The 8,326-nt window shown below is 45.9% G+C and overlaps 1 long non-coding RNA gene across 1 annotated transcript; it reads right to left on the minus strand.

The window, feature by feature from the left end:
* Positions 1–1,853: 1,853 nt before the first annotated feature.
* LOC148802343 (uncharacterized) lies at positions 1,854–6,616 on the minus strand. The gene is made up of 3 exons (XR_016082839.1): positions 3,152–6,616; positions 2,662–3,063; positions 1,854–2,586 (listed from the first exon to the last, which is right to left on the minus strand). It is a non-coding gene; the product is annotated as an uncharacterized LOC148802343 (long non-coding RNA).
* Positions 6,617–8,326: the final 1,710 nt, after the last annotated feature.

Below are 8,326 nucleotides of genomic sequence, written 5' to 3' on the forward strand. Positions count from 1 at the left end.
GCAACACTGGTCCTGGTCGGGGTAAGATCGACATGGGACGAGGAGCCTTGGATCCTCCACGTAGACGGCTCGTCTAACCTGCAAAGGAGCAGTGCTGGACTAATATTGTTTGGCCCAAGCAAGGTGAAGCTGGAGTACGCTCTCCGGTTCAAATTCGAGTTGACCTGCTCATCGATTATCTGCTCGATGAGACCCTACCTGTAGAATGCAATGCAACTCAGAGGATAGAGCATCAATACGTTGCTTGCGACCCTCAGAAGCTAAGCTCGTACTTCACGACATCAATGAAGGGTCATGCAGAGGACACTTGGGGGGAAGAGCGCTCACCCAAAAAGAACTAAGGCAGGGCTACTGCTGGCCCACTTTGAAGGCAGACGCACTCGAGTACGTTAAGAAATGTGACAGATGTCAGAGGCATGCCAACATCCTCCATCAGCCTGCTGTCGATCTGAAGTACCTGACTAGCCCTTGGCCCTTCGGGCAGTGGGGAATCAACATCCTTGGTCCATTTCCGCCGGCAATCGGGCACAAGAAGTTCTTGGTCGTGGTAGTGGACAACTTTACGAAGTGGGTGGAGGCCCCACCGTTGGTAAGCATCACAGCTCAGAACGTGCAAAATTTCTTTTGGAAAAATATTTTGTCGTTTCAGATAGTCTAGGGTGTTGATATTGGATCATGGGAAGCAATTCAAGGACATTAAATTCCAGAACTGGTGTGCCGAGATGGGGATTCAGCAAAGTTTCACTTTGGTAGCACACCCGCAAGCAAACAGGCAGGCGAAAGTGACTAGCAGGGCTATTCTCCACGGACTGAAAGCTCGCCTTGTGTGAGCTAAAGGGTTGTGGGTGGACGAGCTGCCCAGTGTCCTTTGGGCCTACCGGACTACCATCAAGACTGCGACTGGCGAAAAATCCTTCAACCTCATGTATGGAACCGAAGTTGTGATTCCAGCAAAGATTGAAGTACTGATGTTGTGTCTCAAAGCTTATGATGAAGAGGTGAATGACGATGAGCTCCGGACCAACTTAGACCTGTTTGAAGAGGTACGCGACCTAGCCTACATCCAGACTACGTCTTACCAACAACGAGTAGCTTGGTATTATAACGCCCGGGTCAGGAAGCGACTATTCCGATTCGGCGACTTGGTCCTCCGTAAGGTGATGGTACCTAAGCCCAGTGTGGGTAAGCTCAGTCCAATCTGGGGAGTCCTATACCAGGTAAGACGGGTGTTCGTAGAAGGGACCTACGAGCTCGAAACCATGGAAGGAAAATAGGTACTTCAAGCTTGGAGCATTGACAACCTAAGAAGATACTATCTTTGAATTCTTGACTCCAACACAACTAAAAAATTACTAAGTCCACAAGATCACCAAGTTGATCAAAAGGATGGCAAACTAGAGAGAGGACCCTGAGTCACTCCCAGAGCGTAAGGGTTATGGTGCCGAACTGATAAAATACCTTGGCACAATATAAGACCTAGTTGCCTCTTCGGCATGGGTAGAGAAGTCCTAGTCGCCTATTCGGCATAAGCAGTCTAAGTCCTACTCACCTCTTCGGCATAGGCAGTCTATGACCTAGTCACTTCGGCATAGGCAGCCTAAGACCAAGTCGCTTCGGCATAGGCAACCAAAAACCCTAGTCATTTTGGCATGGGTAAGTCAAAAGTAGCATGTGTACAAATAAGTCGGGCATATACCCTACAATGTCTATTCAACCCAGCATACAATGACATCGGATTATACCTACTCGGGTTTAGCTCATCAACTTGGTGCTTCGGGAGTAATCTATACTTGGATTAATTTTATGCACAAGACTTTTTGAACTATTGTATTTCATTAATGAGATACTTCGAGTACATGGCAAAAAAAAACAAGAGACTACAACAATGTAACCGAGCTCAGAGGCTCGGGACATCAAGTATGTGTAGGGGGTCCAAAAAAAGAGGCAAATAGATGTCAGTTGATATGGGGCTCCTCGTTCCCAATAGCAGCATCGGTAGGAAGGTTGGTCTCCATGCGGTCCTCGGCGGTAGTATCCCCTTCTCCCTCCTCCACTGTCTCTTCCTCAAGGAGGTCGTCACCACTCTCCTCTTCGAAGTCTGGGTCATTAGCAGCCTCCCCAACCATCTCTTCGGTAACCCGGGATGTGGTAATAGCGCTGAGGTCGAGCTCGGAGAAATCACGTTGCGTCAACCACCTACTGAGCTTGTAGCCCTTGCGATAGGCAGTCGTGCCGGTCTCGATCAACAAATTACGCTACTCCGCCGAAGACTTGTACTCCTCGATAGCCTTGACCTTGAACTCCTTCAGCGCTTTGGTGAAGATCTCCGTGCGCTCCTTTATAAGCGCTTCGAGGTTCTCCTTTTCTCTTTGAAGGGCCTCCCTCTCCTCTTTGAGCTTCTTCTGTCTCTTCCCTCAATAGCACAATCAGCTCCTTTTGAGCTCGTGCATCCTTCTCCAGTCTATGGATCTCGCTGTGAACCTAATCGAATTCGCGTAGAACGCTCCACAAAGTCTCTTCGGCCTGGAGGGCCCGTTTTAGCTGCACCTTGGACTTATAAGCCAATGCATGGATTGCGAAATTCACCTGCCAAAAGAAGGAAAAAAATCTATGTATCAAGAAAGAGGCATGAAGAATATAGTCCCAGGTTTAAGTACGTACCACCATGTTGTGAGTTGCCGCTCTAGCCCCAAGCTGAAACACTGGCAGATTGACCCAATGTACAACCTCCTCGAAGAAGACCGCTTCCTTGCTCTTGAGGAGATCAAACCTTGGTGTCAGAATGCTCCGTGCTGCCTAGGAGGAGTCATCTCTCGAAGGGGTGGCCACCTGAGTGTGCTGGGGTCTCCTCAAGTAGGTGAGGCGGAGAAGCTCTGCCTTGGTCTTCCTTGACCAAGTCGATAACTGGTGGGTGCTTGGCCACTAGGAGATGCTCGGGGACAGCGGTGTCGACATCGGAAGTGGTGGTGGCTTTGTGGAGACGAGCCTTTTTGGAGGCCCTCTTCTTCTTCCCCTTCTTCATACTCGCGAAGAGCTCGACGATAGAAATATCAGCCATGGCTACTGCAAAAGGTAACAAACAGGGTAAGTCACCAGATCAAGATAAAACAAGACGAAGAAAGTAAGTATGGCAATCATGATGGTGACCTACCAAGAGGACTAAGCCCAACTTGTATGAGCTTCTCTTTGGTCACAAAGTTTTCAAACTACAGCCCGAGCTTCACCCAAGGTCGAACTTCTTCCCATGCCGTGATCCCAAGATTGAGGAGAACACATGCTGAATTCATCTTTATGGACAAGATTGAGGAAAAGATGTCAAGGTCTAAGGGTCGGTTATAGTCGTGAAAAAGGGAGATGGTGCCTACAATATTACAGATTGGGTTGGGATGGAGCTGGTCTATGGCGATATCGAAGAATTTGACCACTTCGACTATGAAAGGGTGAAGTGGGAAACATAGCCCAGCTACGATCTGCTCCTCGAAAACCACGATCTCATCGTGATCGTGATTCCAAGGAAAATTGCCTAAGGGAATGCTATACACAAGGTTATCGGGTAGCCTATACTAAGCTACCAGGGATAAGAGTTTATCAGCTATCATTAAAGATGGGCCAAAGATGTTCGGAGACCGACCCCGACTCGAAGTAGAGGCTGACTTGCCAAAGGTCGCGCGTTCTTGCCGAGGTGAGTTCGCCTTGGATGGTTGGAGTCCACATCCTATGCTGGGGTATCTACCTCAGCAGGATGGGACTCTGTGGCCTACGCCGAGGTGCCCACCTCGGCCCCAACAGACTCGCCACTTTCATCTATAAGGCTATCTAAACTAACACTAGACATTCTGAGCTAAAGGAATAGGACAATGAAATTAGAGACAAGGAAAGGTGAACTCACCAAGAAGACCGAAGAAAGTAGGATGACCTCGGACACGGGGATAGTTGACACCGAGCTGGGAGACTTTGATGCAATCTCAAAGAACTCAATCACATGGTTTGTGGCGATAAAAATGGGCCCTTTGGCCCCTATTCATAGGCACCATATCCGAGCTTCAATGGCAAAGATCTACATGATCCAACGACTCCTATAAAAACCGGTTGCACGCCACCCGAGGTTGAAATCAGTTGAGCACGTGTTTAGACGTCCGCGGAGTTTATAAATGGCATGATGTCCGCATGTATCTGATATGCGATCTAGCTCATTTCCTAGTTGAGCCAAGTGGTCGTACAAGTCCGATCGAAGATCCACCCTCTGTACCCTCTAGACATCATGCCAAATCCACCTGGGCTCGTCATTAACTCCCTGTGCCGGGTCAAGACCCCTGGCACGAGGAGTGGGGGGCAATTAATGAGGGGTGATTTGGCCCGACCTAGTAAGTGAAGGACTGACCTGCCAGTAGGACAACAAATCAGCAAGGAGAGCCTTATCAGCAGATCGGGAGCCCGGGTGCTTGGGCACCTCGGTACCAAAGCCACTTCAGCACCCGAGTACCGAAGTGACATGTAATCGAATCCAGAAGCTTCTCAGCGGACTCTAAATCTCCCGGGATCACATTGTGTAATGGCAAGCCTTATCCTCTCCCCGTCTGGATCGGAAGGTAACGATAGATTTCATTGACTGGTACGTTACTCACCTTCTAAAGCGGAACGGATCCCATCTACGCGGGCCAAGGATCTCAAAGCCGTTTCATGAGACCCATGACAACTCAAATATATAAGGGCATCTACGCGCGATTAAGTGCATTCTATCTCTCCTATTTCTCAAACCCTCAGCTCACATATCACAGTTACTGAATTAAGCATCGGAGCGACCTCGCTGGGTTAGCCACCCCGGGTTCTCTGATCCTCCTTTTCTTTGCAGTTCGAGCGACCTACTTGGCAACAGACATCCGAGGTACCTTACATCTAGGAGCATCCAGATCGCGCGCCATTAGGAGGAATGGAGAACAAGACAAATAATGGCACTACTGCGATTCTTTCATTCTAGCTGACAGGGATGGTGACTAGAGGACAATGATCTAGGAGGAAGATGGAAATGGAGGTGCAAAAAGAAAACAATGGATAATGTGAAGGAACACAGAGGAGTTAGAGGAGAGGAGGTTGTTGTGATTGCTACTCTACTCCTCATCTCTAGGAGGGAGATGATGAACAATGATCTGGACGGAACAGAACAACTAGAAGAGGAAGAAGGAGAAGAAGAAAATGAGGAGGGGAGAGAAAGGGAAAGAAAATCGATAAGAGAGAGAAGGGATCGGGCCGTCGCTCTGCTCTTTTCGAATGAAAGAGGAAATGAACAGTGCCCTTAGGTTTAATCATTGGGTAAATTTCTTAAACTACCCTTATGGTTTAGCTAATTGACTAAGTGTACCCTAACTGTTTGAAAATTTACTATTGCTACCCTACTATTTCTGACAATTGACTAGTACTTCTCTTAATGTTAGCGTCTATTAATAGAAAGACAAAAAATTATTTTACCCTTTATTCTTCTTCAAATTTTCAAAATAAAACAAGAAAAAGGAAAAAGACACATTGGTTCATCAAAACTCTAACCACATTTGTGGGGAAACATTTGGAATTGGGCAAATATGGTTGATTCAGTGCAGAGTTGTTAATTGAGTGTAGAGGGGTTGTCTGGCAAAGCCACCGCCATTCAACCCAACGGGTAAATTCAGACCCTTTTGCGGAACAAATCTTCATGGTGATGAATTTTACTTGACCCAATGCGGAGTTGTTAACTGGGTGTAAGCTTTGTCATATCCAAGGGGTTAAATAACCCAGTGCAGAGTACACCCCGACCCCTTTTGAGGAACCCAACCTTCCTCGTCTTTGAGATGCCGTTGTAGAGTCATTAACAATGATTACCTGGAACACTGATCTTCTAGCCACCCGAGACAGAGCCATAGGGGGCACTGCCGACCAGTGGCTAGAATCCAAATAGCTACACAGATCCAGCCTTACAAACCCATATAGAAGGGGGAAATGATCAACCGTATTCATAGAAAACCCCCGTATTGGTATCTTCCCATTGATCACTTAAAATAGCATCTATTTCAAGGTGAGAGTAATTGCCAACTAAAGTAGATATTGGCGATGAAGCAAGGTGGGAAGATGGGTTCAGGTAGAGATGGCTTGGCGTTTGGGAGTACTGTTCGTTTAAGGGAGAAGAAAGAGAAGGCAGAAGCTGACCTTGAAGGCTTGAACGTTACACTAAGGCCATGCCACCGGGAGAAAAAGGGAAAAGAGAAGGGAGAGAATAAAAAAACTGGAACTGCTGGAACCTTCGCCGATGGAACCGCCGCTGGAATTGCCACTACCAATATTCGCCGCTAAAACCTCCGTTGCCCAGTCGGAAACCGTAGAGTCCACTGCCAAATCATTTGTCCATTCCTTTATTTTCTAAGTTTCAGGAAGGAACTCGTCCAATAACTGCAAATTCAAAGAGACTTGAATCCTCATCTTGGTGGTCCCAGATGATTTGGCAGTGAACTCCTCCAATGATCTGCTCAAAGTCATGATTTGGCACTGAACTTCATCGTTGTTGCAACGGACCCCATCTCTCGCCGCCTGCATAGCAAAGCCATCGTCTTCTTGAGAATCCTCGCATTGGTGAAAAAGAGAGAAAGAGGGGAAGAGAGATATAGGGTAAAATTGAGTTTTAAGAAAATATCATGTGTAAATGAGTTTTGACAGAATATTAACGGACCTAAGGTAGAGTTAGTCAATTGTTAAAAACAATTGGAGTAGCGTTAACTAAACCATAAGGGTAGTTCAAGAAATTTACCCTTAATCGTTTAACTTGACTTTATTTATATAAATGGGTGCGGTGGCATTTTTGTAATTTTTAGGAAACTCGGAAGTAGCTTTTGGCAATTTGGTGGTCTGGGTTAAGGTCAGTCCAATGGGGTCAAACCAGGGTTTTGATCCAATGGTGGGTGGTTCCGAGTAAAAAAATGGACGGTTGAGATGGGTCTCATCATAGAGTGTGGGTTTGTGTGTGTGGTGGACCCATGAGATTGGCCAAAATGGACTATTTTTTGATAAAGGGGTAAATTGGAGTGTTTTTGACTAAAATTTGGTAGGGTGGGGTTTTTGGATGTCCTGGATTGATTAGTGGGGTCGGATTGGAATAACTAGGCCTGGATGGGGCAGATCTAGAAAATCACTAGTTTAGTCAATCTAGGGCTTCGAAATGGAATCTTGGTGCGATGAAAGGGAAAATAAAGGTAGTTTTGGGTGAAATTTCATACGATAGGGTTTTTGGGCAGTTTGAGGTGAATGGTGGTCTCAAATTGGGCCAATTGGGCTCCAGGTCAGGCAGATCTGGAAAAGGCTTGATTCAATCAATCTAAAGCCTCAAAATAGAATATGTGTGTGATCGAGGGGCAAACAAGGGTATTTGGGCTGAAATTTTGTAGGTGGGTATTTGGGGATGTCTAGGATCTGATTGTGATATCTGATTGGTTCAGGGGGTCAAGATTATAGGAATTTGAGTCAACAAGTAGATCTCGAATGAAATATTAGTTTGATGGAAGGGGAAACGAGGGGATCTTGGGCTGAAACTTTATGGGAATGTGTTTTGGTGTATCGAGAGTTTTATGGTGTGATTTGATTGGTTCGAATCTGTTTGGATCAAGGGAATTTGGTTTGTGGGTGTTTTAAGCTAATAAGAAGGGTCAAAATGAAATCTTTATTTGATGAGAGGGTAAATAGGGAAAATTTGAGTTGGGATTTTGTGGGTAAGCATTCTAGGTTGTATGGGGTTTAATGGTGGTCTCTGATATGAGGATTGAGGTGTGAACGGGGGTTGATCGGGGCCATATGATTGGTATCAAGCAAATTTGACAATAAAATACCCTTGTTTTCCCCTTTGTCACACAAAGTTTGTTTCAAAGCTCTAGATTGACTGATCCCTACCTACCTGATCCAGGCCTAGTTGGGCCAATCTAACCCTACCATTCAATCTGAAATGCCCAAAAACCTTATCCTCCAAAATTTTAACCAAAACCACCATTGATTGCACTCCTATCTAAAAGGGTTCTCCAAATTAACCGAATCACTATCTACCCAATCTGGGCCCGTTTGGGCCAATCTGACCCCACCATTTGATCTGATATGACTAAAATCCCCTCCCTACAAATATTTAACAAAAAATACCCTCATTTGCCCCTTCATTTTAAAAGATTTCGTTCATATCATTGTGAACACCTAAAAATCATCTCGTCCCTCCATTTTCTAGCACAAAATCCCATCCATCCATTACGAACCTCGGTCCAACCCCTTATACCTGGTTAAACTAAAATACCCTATTTTTGTAAAATTACCAAATTGCCCATTC

This window comes from Nelumbo nucifera, chromosome 2, assembly GCF_055504915.1.
Source record: "Nelumbo nucifera cultivar China Antique chromosome 2, China Antique-T2T, whole genome shotgun sequence".
In the NCBI taxonomy this organism is placed as follows: Eukaryota; Viridiplantae; Streptophyta; class Magnoliopsida; order Proteales; family Nelumbonaceae; genus Nelumbo; species Nelumbo nucifera.